Below are 20,350 nucleotides of genomic sequence, written 5' to 3' on the forward strand. Positions count from 1 at the left end.
CAGTTGCTTCTATTTCTGTGAACTTAGATTCCTCTGGCACGTCCCCGTGAACGTCAGATAGGGGAAAATGCGCATTTGTTTGTCCAACCACTTTAACCGGAAATATGTTTTATCAAGTGCATCTATTAATAGGAGACATCTTAATGGACCCGTTTTTCCAAAAGAGGCCTCTTAACAAATCAGCTTTAAAGACCCACTCTACGGAAAATGCAGCAAGCTGTAATGGCTGCTGTTTTTATTTCGATCTGGAAAATGAATGCACTCTCAGAGACAGCGTGACGCCAGGTGAGAACCACTGAAAGCATTTCTCAGGGCACAGATTAGCTGTGGCTTAGCCCTGCTGCAGCGAGGGGCGAGGTGTGTGTGGGAAGATACAGCGGCAGCTGAGGAGTGGGGCGGAAAGGAAACATCTGGGCGGAAGCGAGCGGGAGAGTCAACCCAAAAGCCAGAATAATAGCAGGGCGTGCTCTGTCACACATCGAGAAAGCTCACAGAATGCAGCCGGGCGTTCATTTCTAACAAACCACGTCAGCTCCAGTGCTTCCTGCATCACAGGAAAGAGTGACGAAATGATGATGTTGGTCTACAACTGTATTTTATGTAGTGATGTCAATTATTAATACGTGTAGAGGTGGTCAGGGAAACCCGAAATTTACATAGCTCTCATTCTTTTCGCTTCTCCCAGCATTTGTCTGAAGGTTACTAACATCTATTTATGGGTGGAGATTTCAGGATAGTCCACAGGATGGAGTAAAAAACAAATTCCCCCCACTGCAGTGTTTCTTCCCACCAACACAGGGTGTGGTAAGAGCAAGGAAGACGTGCCAACATATTTAAACACAAGTCTTAAACTATTCTGGCAATTCTATTCCTGTCATTTGCATCAATACAGGCAAAATGTCCCACTCTTGCAAGTACACCCACTAGTAGCCCACCCCCTCTGCAAATGTCATATCTCTTCATTCGACTGTGGTGTTCCATGTCATCTTGTTTCCAAGGTGAGCACGTTGCCCCTGAGCTATCTTCCCAAGACTTCAAACACGTGCCATTAAGTAACATGCAATAGGAACGTCAAGCACACGTCACACTACCATCAATCCACTGAGATCGTTTTTTTAGGTGTTCTAAGAGGGTGTTCTTGCTGCATACTGACAACGATGTAACTATTTTGTGTGTGACTATATTTTCCCAAAAGGCTAAAAGGTCAACGGTTATGCTCAGTGTGAGAGGCTGCTGGGTCCTTGTTCCTAGCTCCCTAACCGAGAACAATGTGGCACCTGCTTTGGAGCACTTTCACAACAGGAAGACTGGACACATTCTCACGCTAGACCAGGAGGCTGCAAGCCCGGACCCCAAGAGCTCTATCTACCCACAGTCCAGGGAGGTAATTTTAATGGGAGTCAGTTGCATGGTCAGTGGTTATCCTGAAATCCTTATGCGTGTGGCACTCTCAAGGACACGACTGAACTTGCAGGAACCTGCTCAGATCTGCCCCCTTTGGCAAGAAAATACAGTTAAGGGATTCAAAGTATATTTACGAGATCGTAGCATAACAAATGTTCTCTCTACACAATGGCATAGACTGTCAACGTCTCCCTCAGTGTAAGTTCAAAAGTTTGCATCCTAGCAGTAAGATATAACGACCAATGTGTGGCGTGCAAATTACAGAATGCAAAGTGCCACTTGCATTGTGCACCCACAACCCCCTGCAGGAATGTCCATGCTTCATGGAAGAGGCTTTAGTGCAGGAGGAATCCCTGGCTTCAGGCTCAAGGGTAAGTTACCATTGTCAATACCTAGAGAGTGGCTTTGTCTGCAATCTGAGATGTCATGTGGACGTGACATTGATGAAATGTCACACATTTTAATCTGCTGAAGCAAGTGAGACTTAGAGGAGGTGCCACTTTTTCAGAGATCCGCTAAGCATTATTTCCCAGCTAAAGGGCCTCATTACACGGAAGGCGGTGAGCCATGGCGCTATTAGCGCCATGGCTCATGCCGGTAAAATACCGGCACCGCCTTGGCGGAAAGGGGATTTACCACCCTATTCCAAGGTTGGAGGGGCGGTAAATCCCCCTTCCTCCATTGCCCTTCCCCATTCCCATTTCTGCCCCATAGGGCTCTATGGGAATGGGGAAGGCGCTAATTACGGCACCGCAATTTTGCGGTGCCGTAATTAGCTCCGAGGTCCCTTAGCGGGTTGGTTTTTAACGCCTGCAAAAAGCAGGCGTTAAAGCACCAACCCGCTAAGGGACCTCGTAGTAAGGCGGTAATGGTTAACGGTCACCGTTACCATTAACGGTGGCCGTTAACCATTACCGCCTTCCGTGTAATGAGGCCCTTAAGTCTCAGTGGGTCCCACCGGGCACAGGACCTAAGCAATGAAGTCTCTCAGCCTGCCACCCAACACACTAATGAAGGCGAAAAAGACCACAGCTCGCATAACCTTTAGCGCTCCACTTTGGGTAATAGGTTGAGTCCCCCCTCAGCTACCTCACCTAAACTGCAAATTCCTGATCTTTCTTGCAATAGCTGTACAGTATAAACATGTGATACAGAGAGAGAAAGGGGAGGGTAGGATGAGAGGGCGAGGAAGCGAGAGAGAGGCCTTGGCAAGGAAAAAGTGATTGAAAAGGAGTGGCCTACAGAGGGCAGTGGTAGGAGTGTGGGGAGTAGACCGTGTTGTTTTGCCTTGTTAATGCTTGCCACGCCTTCTTATGACTTTTCATCCCTTGTCATGCCTTTCATGTTTTGTAATTACATGTTATGTCCAGCTACCACATATGTGACTTTGTAATTGTTTTCATCCCTCAATAACCTGCTCCCCACTCAATTATTCAATTTGTATTACACACATAGACAAGCCCTTACACAGTGTAGGTGAAAACAGATAGTACCTTCATTATCTGCAAACAGTTACAACATCTGAACTCTACACCTCTCACACGAGCCTGCCATACTCAGCCCTCCAGCAACCCCTGACCCATTCTCACTCCCAAGGCAGACCTCATAAGAAGTACACTGGGCAGGAACCCTACACTTTCTGGATACACATACCTCAAGTGACAAACCAGCATAAAGAGCCAGAATTCGTCCCATCTTGTGTTGGCATACTTACACCTGCCACCTGAGAGATAGCAAAGTTCAGACTTTCAATCTCATCATCAGGTCTCCTTTGAAATGTTTGTAATGGTATATAACGCGGTCCAGAGGAGAACATCCACAGAGCAGGTTATATTACAGCTCTCTTTCTTATATTGTTATTTCAGTTTTATGTCAGAATGACGACATAGCTTTTGTTTGTTCTTTCTTTGCTTCAATTTGATTTGAAATTGATGTATTTTTTTTATTTTTTTTTAAGTGGGCAGCCTGTCATTCGGATATTGTAAATGAAATGTAATTATGCATTCCATCTTATCATTTATTTAGTTGTGTCTTTTGAAATATTGGAAAATGTGATGTATGCAACCGTTTTTTTCCCTTTCAAACTCATTTGATCTTTCAATAAATGTAAACACAAAAAGAGAATCATAACAGCTCATAATACAATCAATCGCACAAAGTGAACGTCTCATACACAATTCAAAATACATTTGAAAAATTCAAGTATTGATGTACAAGTGCAAACTGTAATTTACACCCTATATAAATGCATAAATAAATCAATGAAAATGTAAAAATAATTCAAAACTCTTAAGCAAAGAAGAATACTAAAACAGTAATACAATACAACTATGTAGACCTATAGCGTTCTCAGAGCAGAACTTACAAAAAGGCACGAAGCACAAGATAAGGATAGCGCAAACTTTTTTTGCAAAAATATTGCAAGAATAGAGCTGGTCGACAACGTCTGTAACCTCTTGATCTCAGGATCGTAGCAATAGTTCTATGACGATATACAGAATATTTAGTGAGAAAAAAAAGGCGTCTCCTCCAATGTAACGCAATCGAGGCAATTGTCAAAACAGAAAATCAGAGGAGACAATTTCGCCCAATACCAATGGGGGGGAATAAAACGAAATCTTGTTAATACCTTCGTCACCTTTAGGACAAAACACCACGTTAAAGAGGGTTGGAAACTGATTGAAATGTATAATGACTGGGTTGTTCTGTTACTTACTTTGGTCATCTCCACAGTTTGGGTTAAATGTTTTATCCAAAGCTTTTTTATCGGTATTGCCCAATTTGTTCAAATTAAATTGATTGCATGGTAAATCTGGCCGAATTCGGCCAGTACCATTTGATCGATTTAATTGGAACAAATTGGGCAATAACGATAAAAAAGCTTTGGCAATCAATACCGAACATAGGAAGCAGGGATTCCGGGGGTGTCCCCTGCACTCCATGTTTGGTAGTGATTGCCTTGGGGGTAGCAGTGGTGTCCCCCGCTTCCTGAGGACTGGAGGCATGGGACAGGAAAAAATAAAAATAAAAGCGGACCCTGCGGCGTCAGATCCGACCGGTTAAGAGGGACAAAACTGATGCCGCAGGGTCAGAAGCAAGCTGAGAAGTGAAAGGATAGTGGGGGGAGAAGCTTTTAGTGCACATGGAAGCCCATAGCGAGAGCGGATTCACTCTAAAGTCATCAACCAGATAAAGTTGATCCAGTTCACCATGAACTGCATAGTTAGATGCATAGTGAGGCAATCATAAACATTTTTTAGTAATGAATCCTAACACAAAATTAGCAGATCTTCAAACACCCAAATTCAGGAATCATATAAGGCAAGCACCACTTTGACTCCAGGTAGCAGTAAAGCACCACTTAACAGACTGTCTCCCCAAATTTCTAATGAATTGTAATAGAGCTTCAATAGTTTGGTTGGCAATGCTGTGACATGAAATGGCTGGAACTATTTCTTGTTATGTTTCAGAATATGAACCAATGACAACTTGTTTAAACATATTTCTCCCAATCAGGAGCTCCAACTCATAAGGTTGTGTGCCTGGGAATTTATGTCCAAGCACAGCGATCTTACTTTCTTCCTTCTTTGTCGGTACTTGCAGATAGGCATGTTTCTTGGCATCCCCTGCACAGGCAAGGCCACTCCACTATTGCTCTTTTCTCCACCACAGTACTGATGTTTGGTGGTTGACGTCAGTCCAAAAACTGCACGGGCAGCTCAGTTTTCGCTTTTTAAAGCATGCCCTGTGACAGACAGCCTTAGCTGCATCACAGTGAGGGGCCTAAACACAGGGAGCACAGGTACAGGCATGGCCCACTCCCTTATTATCCCCTTCTCCAATTGCTCAAGCCGCCGCACTGTGGTGCAGTTCCTGGCGGCAGCCCCAACTCAACTACTGGGGCTGCTCCTTTTCTTTGAAGGCTCCCCATGCAGGCCAACCCAGCAAAAGCCCAGCCAACTATTTATATCCTTTTTTTGTTGCTTTCTTTTCAACACCACATTCCCCCAGCCTCTACCCAGCCCCTTGCCAGCGTTGCTATTGTTCCCTTTCTTGTAGGCTGTTTGACCATCAGCTATCCTCACCCTTCCCCAACTGCACCAATTCTGGCTACAGCTGTAGAGCTTGCCTGCCTAGCTATAAACCCCAATCTACCCTATGTCTGCCGACTCTAACCGTACTCCACACCTAACCACATCAACCAATACCTGCCTACCAATACCGTACTCTATGCTACGGCTGCCTACCCAAACCCTACCAGACTCTTCCCCAAGGCTGCCTATGCACATCCTACCCCACACCTGCCTACAATATACACCCCACTTACACCTCCTGTCTACCCCACCTCAATCCAATCTAGTCCCACAGACTTGACCCCATCTCAACCCATTCTATCCCCACCTCACTCCACTGTACGCTCACCCCACTCCTCTACCCCAACTCACCCAATCTTCCCCACCGACTCCACCCCATCTCAACCCCTTGTATATTGCCCCACTCTACAAAACCACAATCTATCCCACTCTACCTTCACCCCATTCCATCTTGAACTAGCCTTACCCATTTGATCCCGACACCACCCCATTCTACTCCACACCTACGATACTCTACCCTCACGACACTCTACCCACGACATCAACCTCATCCCACTTTGACCCCATGCACCCTACTATACACCATACCCCACTCTAGCCACACCCACTCCACAGACATTTCACTCCACTCTATCCCTAACCCACTCTACCCCAACCCACTCTATGTTAGCCCACTCAATCCCACTTTAGCCTCACACAACCTACTCTGCGTCTACCCCACTTTACCACCATCTACCCTACCCCACCTGATATCATTCAATCCCTCCCCACTCTACCCCACCCCTCCTGCCTATGCCACATCCACGTCCACTCTACCCTGCACCATGCCATGCTACCCCATACCACTCCTACCCCACCTCTCTCTAACCCCAGACTCAAACCACTTTACCCCCACCCATCCAATTTGAACCCGGTAATACCTCCCATGTCTCCTCCCACACCTCTCTACCACCCACCCTTCCAATTATTCACTCTTCTGTATCTCAACACGCCCTTTATCACCCCACTCTGCCCCCACTCTCCATACCTCACCCCTACCCTTCCACCATTTGCCTACTCTAGTGTAACCACCCTATAAAGATGCACCCTTCCTCACTTGTATCTGCACCCACCACTACATACCGCAGCCAAACCACCCTCACTAGCTCAAGCACACTCGCCCTTACCCTCCGCCATTAGCTTGACTCGTCTCCATTCCCCCTACTCACACCATGCTAGCTCGCTCCTAAAATCTCCATACCTACTTTAACATTTAAAAAAATGTCAGCACGTTAGTGTTTGCTGACCTGTAACATTAGTAATACACATAGTAAAGACTTGCATACACCATGGTGAAGAGAAGTATTTTGTCTTTGTTTCTCATGTTACATGTCTGAAAACATTATCATGCTGACATGTTTGGATTTACTGGGAAAGGAGAGCTCAATTATTTACTGCATTCTTAACTGCAAAATTTAAAATGCAATAAACAACTGTATACACCAAAACTATTAGCTTGTCTGTGGTTGTTACAGAGTTGACCAGGCACTCAAGTTCTCATTGTTCTCAGCAGGTTAGAAGGGTAAGAAGCAGGAAGTAGGAAGTGTGAGTCGTCTAAGTCATTAAAGAGAGCAGAGAGAACATTACACAATTATTATGAACCCATCTTGATTTGTTGCATTGTTAACAATAATTTCTCAGATCGGAAACGCTAACAGCATCCAAGTAGGAATTGGAACACTGCCTCTCCACAGGGAGTTCAACAGTGTGCACCCAATCGATGCAGCAGCCTCTATTTCCTATACCGTCATCACTTTAAGAACGCCTTAGTCGTAAGGGCACCTCGTGTATGGTACAGTCTGAGTTTTTAGCTGCTTGAACTAAAAGCCTATGATGTAAATAATTCTATTCTGCTTATCTAGAAACAGGGAAGCCACACATATCACTTTCTAGCTTTTTAACAAGCGCGTGCGTCCTTTGCTTTATGGTGTCTACCTCAACACTCTGCAATAAACTTCCTGAGTGCGTACACACTTATCACTCTCGCAACACTGTGGCGCCGCCTCTTCTCCTGGCCATCACTCACGTGTTTAATATTCCTGGGAACCTGCACGGCAGCCAGACTCTGAGGCAAGCCAATCTTGTTATGCACTCTCAGCACTTGATTACAACTTGATATCATTTGGCATCAAAAGACAAACTATTCTTGGGAACCCTGTTTTTTTCTCTACGCTGCTCATGTTCAGACACCTTCCCACCCTTCTTATGGAAGTAGCAGGAAAACTATTTATTTATTTATTTAGTTAGTTCTGTATTTATTTATTTAATGAATTAATTAATTGCATTTATAAAGTGCACAAAACGGCCATTAGGCATCGTGGCGCTGTTACAGAAAGCTTGGTTAGTTACAAAAAGAGTGCTAGTAGTGTTTTCCTTTAAAGGAGGACATAGAAAACAAAAGAATTAGAGATGCCTTCATTAAAAGGATTAATCATGAAAGCATCACTCACATCCTCACTGGTCCACGTGAGTACTGCTTTTGTGATTTGTGACAGTAATGGTTCAACGGGCGTGTCTTAAAATCCCACCGGTTTGATAGCTCAATGCGTTGAGAATCTGTTGCCGAAATGCGGCTTCGAACTGTATTCAAGTCAAATCAACCTTTCAAGGCTGAGAGGTCAATTATATAAATGTTATGGATCTGTTATAAAGAGTGTCGTGATGCCCCCCGTAATTGGCACCAAACGCTACTTAAAGACAAACTGTTATCATTTGTTCGAGAAACAGAGCTCACACCAGCATGTTGATAGAAGCAAAGACATAGACAGTTTTAAAGTATTTCACGACAAGTCCCCAGAGCTACATGTTCACTGCACCACAACAATCTGAAGTAGTGGAGGGTGACACAAGGTAGATAAAAGGCATGTATTACTCGTTACATTTACAACCCTGCTCTGGCTTCTTCCTCCCTCTTCACTCTTAACTGCCCCTCCAAATCGAAACGCCTTCTAGAATGCTCCTCTAACTCAGCATCTTAACATTCTACTGCTACCTACATCATTACCCAATCCCACAACATCCTTCTCCACGCAACAGACATCCACCTGTAGTGGTCACGGTTTTCTGACCAAACCAAAACTAGCAAAGAAACTTCAAGGATCGAAACATAATGTTCAGTCCCTAAAAGGGGGCCTCCCCACCCAGTCCTTACCCTGCTGGATGAGCGGCACAAGTCCCCACCAAGAAAGAACGATAACAAGAGGTCAAAGTGGGCGGGAACTAAAGGGTAAGACGTTCCCTTACTTTCCGGGGAAATCATTCATCGTTCCCTTACTTTATGCGACCCAGAATACCGTTCCAGGAAGGCTGGGGACTCGAACCTGCCTGAGCGCTGCTGATATCAAGCCTATGTAACATGCCCTGCTCTATTTCGCAGGTGCTGGACTAGGGTTATTTATTTGAATAGACTGCCTGGGATATAAAACCCATCCCCAAGCAGCCAAAAAGCCCAGCTTGATAGCAATCCGCATATGGCTGTATGTTCAGCCTTATTTTCAGGTAGTGGGAGGGGTGTGTGTGTGGCTGGGCGTGTTCTTCAAGAGGTGTGAATGGTGGGTGGTGAAGGGGAGTATGCATAAAAGGTGCATGCTGAGGGGGACAATGACCGGAATATGACAAACTAATGGTGGTCATTTAAATGCATTTACTTTCGATGTGTTTTCTTCAGTCTTACTAGAATCGCTGTAAAACACTATTGCAGGGTGAAGTGGCTAAAAGGAAGGACTGAGGTATGGGGTTTGAATGGGGGAGGTGATTGGGAGTATGGAGGTTGTGGGGCGAAAGGGGCGTGGCAGAGGGAACATCGTTCCACTACTTTTTTGTTTACACTTCGACCATTGAGTATAATCGTCATCTTCCTTCACACACATGCATGTAACTTTCCAGGACTACCTGCTCAGGTCCTCATTCTGTATTATCTGTTCCACGTGACACTTCTGGCTTCTCGCACAGGATCAAGTGCCTCTGCAGCTCTAGTGCCTCGATTTAACAATGCAGTTAGTCTCAGACACAAAGCTAAAGAAACACACAATGTGCTAGTACCGGTCAGTTATTATAATAAGGTCCACGATTGATATCTGTAAAAGTATCAATAAAGGACAGGGACATCATTTAGGGGTCACATGGGGCTGTAAGTGCAACCCCTGAGGTCTCCCTTGCTACCCCTATGGTCTCCCTCGCTGCCCCTAAAAAAACATTATTTTTTTAAAAATCTTTTTTTATTTATTTTTTAAATGGAAGCTCCTGGGCTGGGGCCAGCACCATGTGTCTCTTTGTTTCCGGATTGGCTGGCTTTCTTGTTCACGACAGGGATGTTCCACAAGTGTACCACTTTGACCCATTACACTAAATATGAAAGAAAACGAATAACAAATAGTGTGTCTTTCTGGAAGTCTATAATTGCTAGACCGATTAAAGGTTTATTTCAGGAACACTTCAGGGGGCGAGTCACTGATTTAGTCTGTTCTTAAACACACCTCAAATTCACAATGCAGACAAAAACCTCCAAAAAGCATTTAGGGTAGAATAAGAATCCATTTCGGAGAATGTATTTTGCTTTTTGCAAGTTGCAGTTACAGCATGTTTTTTTCTGCTGTTGTCTCTGTTATGATCCTCACAAGACATTCCATCTCGGTGTCCTCGGTCAATTGACAAAATCCTTGTGCCTAAAAGCTTTTGTACAGTGTAGAAATGTTTGACACATAACGTGGCCCTTGATTTCATTGTGCCACAATGAATGCCTTGTTGTAATGGGTCTTTCTTTCCTATCTCCATGGCATGCTGTTCAGGATGTTATGTAACGGTTTATTGAGAAGCCACCCTCAACACAGGGAGTCCCTTCACTCCCCACTCAAGTGGTTATTCAACAAACAGTTTAAAAGATTCTTTTTGGCCCTATCTCAGACACATATCATGACCCTTGGATCCCTCGCCCATGAGCTACAAATGAGCCAAGAACCAGCCGGTGTACAGGAAATACATTGGTAGTTAGTCAAATTAAAAGTAATAGAAATTAGCATGGAAATGTAAAAAAACACTTTATCCGTGGCACAACACAATGAACTTCTCTCAGCATAAATATATCACAAAAGTGTGTTAAAAAGAACACAATAACAATTGTACACTTTCTGCCAATTTCACTCCACAAAATAATTACACTGATCAATAATATAATTTCATCCAAACCTTTGGTTTAAAACAAACATAGGGTGATTTATCGCTTTGTTTTTCAGACCCCCCCCTGCTTTGTTCTATGTTGAGAAGTAAGACAGAAAAATTGGAATGCTTTGGGGAATTTTAGATTTCAGACCCCCTTACTGAAAGGCCTGTGTTGGGGAAGCTGGATAAAAAGGTTGGACTGTTTTAAGAACAAAGACACCCCTTTTCCTTAAAGAAGTCGGGGTCAGCTGGACAACAAGGATTACTCAATTAAATTATAATCTATAGTTTTCAGCGCACACTGGGAAGTGAGCTTTGTTAATTTCAAATTTTAACAAAATTCACCCCATAGTGTTCTGCCAAATAGGGAATTAATTAAATTAATATTTTTGGTTACATAGGCTAAAGATCTAAACAGTTTTGCACCCCCACTATAAAGGGAAATGATTCAAGGCAAGCAGACTACCCCAACTTTTGGTTTTCCAGGGCTTAGATCTACTTACATAACAAGCCTCTGTTTAAGATTCAGGAAACCCAGCTGCATCTCAGGACACTCTGGAAAGATAAGGCATTGGTCTGGTTACTCCACTCTCAAAGAGGGCCTCCCGCTCTCCACCACAGGACCCAGTCAGCTTTGAGGCCTTCCTAGAGATAGACAGCTCCACCCAGATGCACTCTCAGCAATGTCCTCTGGTGTCTCCTTACAGCTGTCAGATGGTAAGTTTCAGCAGACTTCCTGATAGTCTGCCTCTTCTCTCTGTCCTCCTATTTTTCCTCATTTTTCTGTCTCCCCGGTTTTTGTCTGTCCCTGTCCTAGTGCAGTCCCCCTTATATAGCAGCAATGACATCACCAATTTTACAATCTTGGGGAAGTACCCTGCAATAATTCCTGCCACTAGGATTGGACAGTTACCCTTCTCTCTCCTCCCAACCCAGATTCCAAGTCAGGATTGGTTTAGGGGTCTGGAGCACAATATGGCAATTCCCATTTGTATCACCCCTTTGTTCTCCTTTCAACTTTTAGGCAAAAACTTGCTATGTATCACAACTTCATAATTTTACTAGCAACAGCCATACTACGCATATTTTCTGATTGAGTTAATCATGGAGAATTAGATAAGCCGACAACCAAATCTGTATGGTGTAGCATGGCCATGTGGCACATTTCTGCTGGTTCCATAAAAAGCACAACAGTAATGAAGATATAAGTTATTAAGCATATCTCTAATTTCATTTTCCACCCGCTCACCAACTCTGACATTTGGAACATATTCAGATCAGCCATAAACTTAGTCTAACTGGCCATTACAGTTCCCAGAGTCACAAGTAGATGCGTTTTATATCCCCCAAATCACCTAGAAATGTCATTAAAAATGGTACAAAAATGAAATACATCCACATTATGATTGCTGAGAAAAGGCCTAAATGATAATAGTCCTTTTAACTTAAGTGTGAATCTTCCTGTGGGACAAATACAGTTTCTGCTTCCGGCCATTTGTTTTCACTGGGTCAGCCTGTACCTTCATCAACCTCCTTTGAGTTGGAAGCTTGCTCTTTGAAGGGGGTGCCCCCATTTTCACACATATTAGTCGTGCTCCAGCCAAAGGTGATTTTCCTTGAAGTCCCTGCTTTCAGATCCAGCAGTTCTGAAGAACACTGAATTTCGATGCCTTTAGCAGCACATGTTTATTGTGGGTGGTCATTAAATGGGGTATCTGACATCCATGCTGGAAGTGTGAGTTTTCCTTTGTGAAGTTTTGCCCACAACCAGAAATAGGGTCTGCCTTGGGCTGACGTTTTCCATGAAGACAAAGTGGCTCTTCAAATGTCACTGGAGTTTTGTAGGTGAAACATAATATACATTGCTTTTGTCAAACCGCACACCATGTTTTGTTTTCCTAACATTGTTCTGTGAGCAGTGATATATTTCTTTTCACTTTTGCTTTTTAAAGCATTTTTTATTTGCACACACATGTGCAGGCCATTTTTGTTTTCAATATTTAAAAATCCTGTTTTCCATGGGACAGGGATCTTTGATTCCTCCTTCTTTTGTAAATTAAAAGGCTGCTTGTCCATTGGTAATGACAAGTAGGCCCCTTTCCACGGTTGTATATGAATTGTTCGTTTTACAACTGTTCGAATTACAATCGACCTTTTCACAATTGACCGAATTGTGAAGGTCATTTGTAACATATATGTGGGGGGAAACCCCCCCACAACCCCCACCCAACGCCAAACCCCCCAAAACCCCTATATATATACAAATATATATATATATCTATATATATATATATATATATATAGATATATATATATATCTATATGGTCAATTGTGAAAAGGTGAATTGTGTTTATTCGAACAATTGTAAACGAACAATTTGGGTATTACCCTTTCCACATGGCTCTTTAACATTACTTGAAAAACAAAACAAATGCCAGGCCGTTTTTGTTTCAGTGTTTAAATTCTTGTTATTCATGTTAAAAGGACTTCTGTGTGGGGCCTTTAAATTCACCCTAGAGTTTGTTTGCATGTATGAACTAACGAATACCGAGTGTACGGGATGCCGTGTGAGGCCAACCTCTAAGCCTGAAATGTAGACCCACGCAGGCTTGACATGTGGCCAACTATACACCAGACCTGCAGATGAACTGGCCTGCTGTTAAATCTGTTATCAGTTTAATGGTATCCACTACAGAGTGTAATTTGCTTTCTGACTTTGAGAATGTTCAGACCTTGTCCTTTTACTTAAGCCGGTAAGATAGCTCAGTGAGTTGAGCGCTCGCTGCAGTGATGTGTTTGTGATCGGAAGGTTGCAGCTAACTCAGCCTATCATCCTTTCTGAGGTTGATAAATAAGTAGCAACACAGGTTGGGTGATATTATATGTATATGTATTCTCGAGAAAACACGTAAGTGTAAGTGCTATATAATAAAACATCATTATCATTTGGCCTTGGACGTCTACTTGCATTCACATAAATTTGGTAATATGGCCCTATATACACTGATATTAATGATACATATGGTGACCCATTCTTGTATGAAATGTATATCACATTACAGAGCTATCGTAACCCTATTTTTCGTAGTGTACTTGGGAACTATGCTCTGTGATGCCACTTACTGTTTTGTCAAGGGGTGAAAGGTCATGTTCCATCACTTCCTGTGATATCATTTTGAGATGGTGTCAAATAACATAACTTCGTGTGATATCATCAGGGGGTCAGGGTCGTGTGATGTAACTTCCGCTCCCCCTAGCATTTCGGTTAAATGTAAATGATGTCCCTGATAAAGGAGAGAAAATGTTTGTGCTCAATCTAAATTAATTTAAAAAGAAACACACAAAACAAGATCACGTGATTGGTTGCAAGAAGAAACAATAAACAAAATGTGCATCCACATAGCGTGCTTAGTATTCCTCCTTGAGACAGTATTTCACTCCCACTTCAAGTAAGGATGGAATTAATTATTTATCCCCGATTAGAAAAATCCAGTCGGACGTTTAGACTGTCCACAATTATGTTTGAGAAACATTTACATATCAAGACAAGTCAGTGGAGATTATTTGCATTTTTGCCTGGTACCAGAGTCTAGCCTAGCTGAAGAGTGCTTGCTCTCAGAAAACAGAGCTATACGGAATGGAGTCGATTCCCTTTTCTGCCAGGTCGTTGGCACACTCCTATGGTAGCGTGTTCATTTTAAACTGCGATCCAATACGCTGCTGTCAATTTAAGCACCCTTGTAGGTGACATAATACTACGTCATCCGGGCACTGAATTGGTCTAAAAACATAGTGTAGGACAGCATCTTAGTAATAAGGGACCCTTGACTGGTGCGTGCTCGTTTCCTCTTTTCCCGAATAATATGTGACTTTGCCTGGGACCTGACAGGTTATATGCCATTTTCTGACAGTATTCTACCAACAGGTTGTGGAAACCAGAGGGCCATGTGCGGTGCTGCTTTCAGCCACCAATGCAAAAACTGTCGTTTGGTCTAAAAGCTCTACTCATGTCAACACTTCCTTTTTGTTGTCGTATATCGAAACGGTGCACTCTGATCCTTGAAGTCCCCTTTTTCAAACCCTGCAAAGAAGATGTTCAGAAAGTGGAGCGGTGATTGTTAGCACCAGACTTATTAATCACACCTGTGTGTGTTATGGTTTGTATCTCCCGCGCTATTCTCGAGCTCCTCAAAGCAGGTTCCAGAACAGCACGTGGGAGCAGTTGGAAGAAGCGGTGGAGCGCGCCACTCTGCAGTGTGCTGCCGGTGGCCTGTGTTCAATTAACATATCCCTGAACTGTCACATCGCCTGCATGTCTCTTCTTAACAAACTGGCAATGCGCAAACCTGTGAAGCAGAGGCGTGCAGGCTCCCTGTTATGTGCTGCAAGCCTTTTGTGCCCGGACCCTTGTGGCAGCGTCTGGCACTGTGTGGGTCAGGCTGTCGAGCCATAATAACACCTGCTGACTGTGAGAGACTACAGCAGTTTGGTGTGCGGTCCCGTGCACGTGCTTCTGGGGACGGAGGAGGCCCTAGCACGGACTGCGGCCAGAGCACGTTATTGCTGAGTGAAGGAAGCCATTGAGTCCAGATTTAAGTAAAGGACCTACCGAAGTAGAGAGCACAGCAGCCACCTTAGCTGCTTTGACGAGTTTAAGCTAAGGGAAGGACCTGCTTGACTTGTGGGGCCGTAGCAGGCATCATGGTTGCCATTGGCAACCTATACGGGTACCCGTACGGAGTGCAGCCGTCTTCCTCATCCTGGTGTTAGTGGAGCATAAAGACTGCTGTATCTTCTTTGTTCCATTACTGCGTTGACTAACAACCCTTGCTGAGCACAGACTTCTCCAGAGACATTGCTGACATCACATTAGGGAGTGGAGCAAAGTGGTGAGCATTCCCCACCACCAGGCAGCTGATTGAAGAAAGGAGCCACTACCTGCAGCACTATGCCGAATGTGCCTGCCCTGTGCCCATTCCTGGCCGCCACAGGGGACCCTCCCATACCTTGGGAGCAGTGGACAAGTATTTTTAAGGGATATTGGCTGGTGTCAATTTAAGGACGACTTAAAGGAAGCCACTTTATTGAACTGCATAGAAGCGGAGGCTTTGAGAATGTTTTGCTCTAATCCCCGAGACTACCACTCAGGATTGGGTGGGGGATTCCAGTGCTTCGAGCACAAGCAGGAAATATGAATCAGCATTAGCAAAACTAGAGAAGTATTTTGGGAATAAGACCAACGTAGTGCTCGAGAGTTACTACTTCTTCACAAGAAATCAGAAGAAAGACAAATCTGTCGACAGCTACATTGCAGCCACAAGGGCCTGATCACATTATGCAAATTCACAGGGGTTGACGAGAAATATTTGAGGGACAAGCTGATTCTTCACACTGCCGACCCACATATCCAACAAAAGTTGCGTCCGCCAAAAGTCCCCATTTTGGAACATTCGATTGAATTGGCAAGGTCAGTGTGGTTGGGGAAAAATGCATGACGGTTGTGCAACAAAACTGCCACCCGGAGGTCAAAAAGATACATACTGAAAGAGGCAATGAAAGTGATGATTGTTAGGCAGAATTGCAGGCAGTACCCTCTGGGACCACTACACACAATTAGGACTACAGGTGTTAGCCAAACCAACCTTTGATATAAGTCTGTACCACATTGTTGTTGGTAGTGAGCTGAGCAGCCAGGCTTATCTCAAGAGTGAATGTGAGCAGTACAAGTCATTACACACAGGACTTTCAATCACAGTGGTTCAAGTAAACACTTATACTCAAGGTTTCTTGGTAAAAACACGTATTAATTTACTACACAATCATTTCACTAGAAGAAAACAACTAAATATTATAAACCAATACACTTCAATACAAAATTCTAAGGTTTTGAGACTGTTTGAGCTCCTCTGAAATAGGAGCCAAATGGCAGTTCAGTACTTAGAAAGAAGCAAAAGGCACAAGGTAAGTAAAATAGATCATATATACCTTTTAGACAGTGCAAATAGTTACAGTTCACCAGAGGAGTTCAATTCAAGTCAATAGGCCAGGCCAAAGTCAACGGGCTAGTGTTCTGGATAGGAAAGAGCAGGTTTGGTATCAAACGGTAAAGTCTTTGCGAAAGTTCTTAGAAGTAGTTTAGGTGAAAAAGAATCAAATGTCGGGTCACAAGCTGATTAGGCCTGCGAGTTGGTAAAGTTTCACGAACCTTCACTGCAAGAGTGGCGTTCTCTCAATCGGGTTGGCACAGTACATTTTATACGAAGAAACAAATGCTGCCGAATTCGTGGTTCCTGGCAGGTCCTGCAGATCTCGCTGTTCCTGAGCTTAAGTCGTGGGGACAAGACGGAGGATGTGAAGGGACTCCTGCACTGCACGGGATCATTGAAGAAAGCAAACAAGGAGTCAGTTCAGTTCCAGTAGCTGTAGTTTCAAGAACACAAGCAGGTGTCCCTCTCCCTGGTTAATCCTAACTAGCCTTGAGAATGGTATCCAGGTGTCTATGAGTTTGTTGGTCTCACCAACTCAAAGGAAGAAGCCGTCCTTGAAGGGGCTTCTCTGTCGAATGGAGCTTGGCAATTCGAACCTGCAGTAGGTCTTAACCGGGCAAACCAACAGTCCAGGAGTTGCAGCAGCCGTCCTCTTCCAGCTCATCTTCGGTTCTTTCGTTCCGGTGGTCAACTCTGCCTTCCAGTCTTGGAGACTCGCCTTTTAAACAGTTCTCTCCCATTCATTCCAGCCTAGCTGTCACTCACTTGCTGGACAGTCAGCCAGCCAATCACACCAGAGTGCATTTGGGTCTCCTATGAGCTAAGCATAGGGAGTTTTGGGCACCTCTCTCACTTCCTGCCCACCCCAGACACTCAGACGCCAGAGGCAGTCTTCAGTCCTGAAGCCCCCAAAGGCATATGAACAAAGGGACCAAACCTGGTTTGGCGTGAAGAGACAAACACTAGCTGGACCTTTCCAAAAAGAAATAGCAAAAAAAGAAGACCGGGACCCGTTTAAACAAAGGGGCTTAAAGCGCCATCTTGAAAAACATAGCTACCGTGATTTTTAGCTACCGGTGTTCGCGATCGGTAAAAATCATGGTAGTTTGTTGTAAAACCACTGCCACCAGCCTTTTCAATAGGAAAGGGTAGCATTTGACTACATGAGTATTTAGACACAGGGCATACTGGGTAACCCCTCGAGCACATCATTGTAAAATGCTGTGTGCAGGGTCTAGTGATTTGGAAAGACTAGTAAAGTCAATTTCACTTTACATTCTCTGGGAAACAGTAGTTTATCCCAGAGAAGGTATCTAAACCTTTGTGAAGTCTAAAAAGACATCCCTGTGTCACTGCACAGAGGGTGCTCTGTAACACACATGAAAATATGATGCTTATGGAGTTATCTATAACTCCATAATCAAAGAACACAGAAAACAATCAGAATGTAAAAGTACAGAGTCCCAAAGTTCAGCAAAAGAGCTGGGGGTCTCTAAGGTAGAAAGAAATTAGCACATTTTGAGAATTCTCCCTATCAATGATGCAACAGTAGACCTGGTTAGAAAAACACATGACTCTGCATCAAAACTCAAGATGAATTCATGTGACAACATTTTATTTTTAAAGTGCTCTAGCAGGAATATGGGGAGTGCATGCCCACTGTCACAATGCTACAGGTGTGGCTGCATCAGACATTACAATGGGGAAAGGGAGTGTCCCACTACCAACACAGAGTGCTTTAGATGTGATATGGTAAGACTTTATGGTAGGGCTGGCAAGAACACCAAGGACAAGGGATGGAGTAACATAAAAACTCTCGAAGAAGTAGGAGGGCCAAGCAGCCTACTCACAGTTATTGATTTTGAGGCAGAAGGAGCTGTTCACATCCTAACTGTAAGTTCTCCTTGTAAAAAAGGGACCATGGAATGTATGAAAATTAACACTATTCTTTTTGAGGTAATGGTCAATGCAGGGTCTCCATACATGATTGTGGATATTCTTACATATGAAAATGAACTAAAGGAAAGCATGGAAGATTTGAGACCCACCTATGTAAGAGCCACTGGCTATGGCAACAGCCCCATCACTATCCTTGGGTACAAGTGGGTCCACATTAAGTTCAGAAATAGAGAGAACTATTGCAAACTATAAGTGGCTGAGAACGGGTCATCAGTTGCAGGGTGGGAAGAAAAAACAGCTCTTCAGATTAAGATACATTTTGGCAAAGCTAGGCCGATATTGAGTGTCGCAATCCAAGACTTTTCCTCCAAAGAAGGGTTAGCAAAGGCATTTCCACTAGTTTTCAATGACAAAATTGGGAAACTTAAGGGTTTCAAACATTGCATTGTGTTGAAGTGGGGAGCCAGAGCAGTCGTACATAAAGTGAGAAACATACCCATCGGTACCAAGGATGATCTCCGCAACTAATGAGATACGTTGTGCAAACAGGACATCATTGACTCATCACAATGGCTGGCTCCCATAGTGATTGTGCAGAAGAGTGTCAATTCGACAGGAATGGGTGTGGACCTCAGGGATTTGAATGGCAGCATCTGGGTCGATAGACCTCCCCTACCCAACCTTAATGAGATGTTGAACACCATGCAACCAGCACAAATTTTCACGACCCTGGATCTGTCAGCCTACTACCAGGATGTCCAGGATGAGGACTCAAAACATCAAACTTCTTTTGTCATGCCGCTACAAGCGTTTAGGTACAAATGCATTCTGTTCAGTAAGGCGTCTGCGACCGCAGGTTTCCGAAGACTTATGCAACAATTGTTTGGCAGCCTGGAGGGGGTTTTTTACTTCCAGGATGACATCCTGATAGCCACAATGATGGAGGAAGAACATTATGTAAAACTGTTAGGTATCCTGCAAGTGATCCACAAGAGAGGACTTACGTTGAAGATCTAAAAGTGCAGTATTAATGTTAAGGAAGTGACGTTTTTAAGTCACGCAATCAACAGTGTAGGGATCAAACCCAAGAAGGAGTTGGTGGAAACTGTTTTAGATATGCCAGCCCCCAGCAGCAAAGACCATATACACTCTTTCCTACGGATGGCAAAATATTACTCTAAATTTGTCTTGCATTTCACAGACAAGACACAAAACATGAGAGGATTTATGGAGAAATGCTCAAGGTTCCATTTGGTAAAACAGCACCAGAAGGAATTGGAAGATGTCAAACGGATGTCAAAAATGCACCCACACTTAAAATGTTCAGCACCACAGCTGCCAATGTCTTCACTGTTGATGCCAGCAACGTAGGCTGGGAGGGGTCCTAGAGTAGATTCAAGTGGGAAGTGAGGTAGCCATCAGTGGATTTTGGTACATTTCAGCACCTCCATTTGCGGTTTGCCAGTGACTGTCAAGACAGACCATAATCCCTTGATTCACATCATGAACTCCAAAAGTCCACATTTAGCCTCTGCAAGAATGTGCAGGTGAATGATCAACATTATTCAATATAACATGAGAAGTATCTATACTCTGGGAAAGGGAAACGTAATTGCAGACTGTTTTTCCAGGTTACCGTGGAACTGTGGAGTGATTAACACAAGTGCACAGAGTGACGAAGAATGCATTATTGCTCACAAACAGCCAGTAATAGTTAAAGAGGAATGGATCAAAGCATCTGTTGATGATCAGGAATTATGGCTTCTACG

This window comes from Ambystoma mexicanum, chromosome 7p, assembly GCF_040938575.1.
Source record: "Ambystoma mexicanum isolate Mex_15411 chromosome 7p, UKY_AmexF1_1, whole genome shotgun sequence".
NCBI lineage: Eukaryota > Metazoa > Chordata > Amphibia > Caudata > Ambystomatidae > Ambystoma > Ambystoma mexicanum.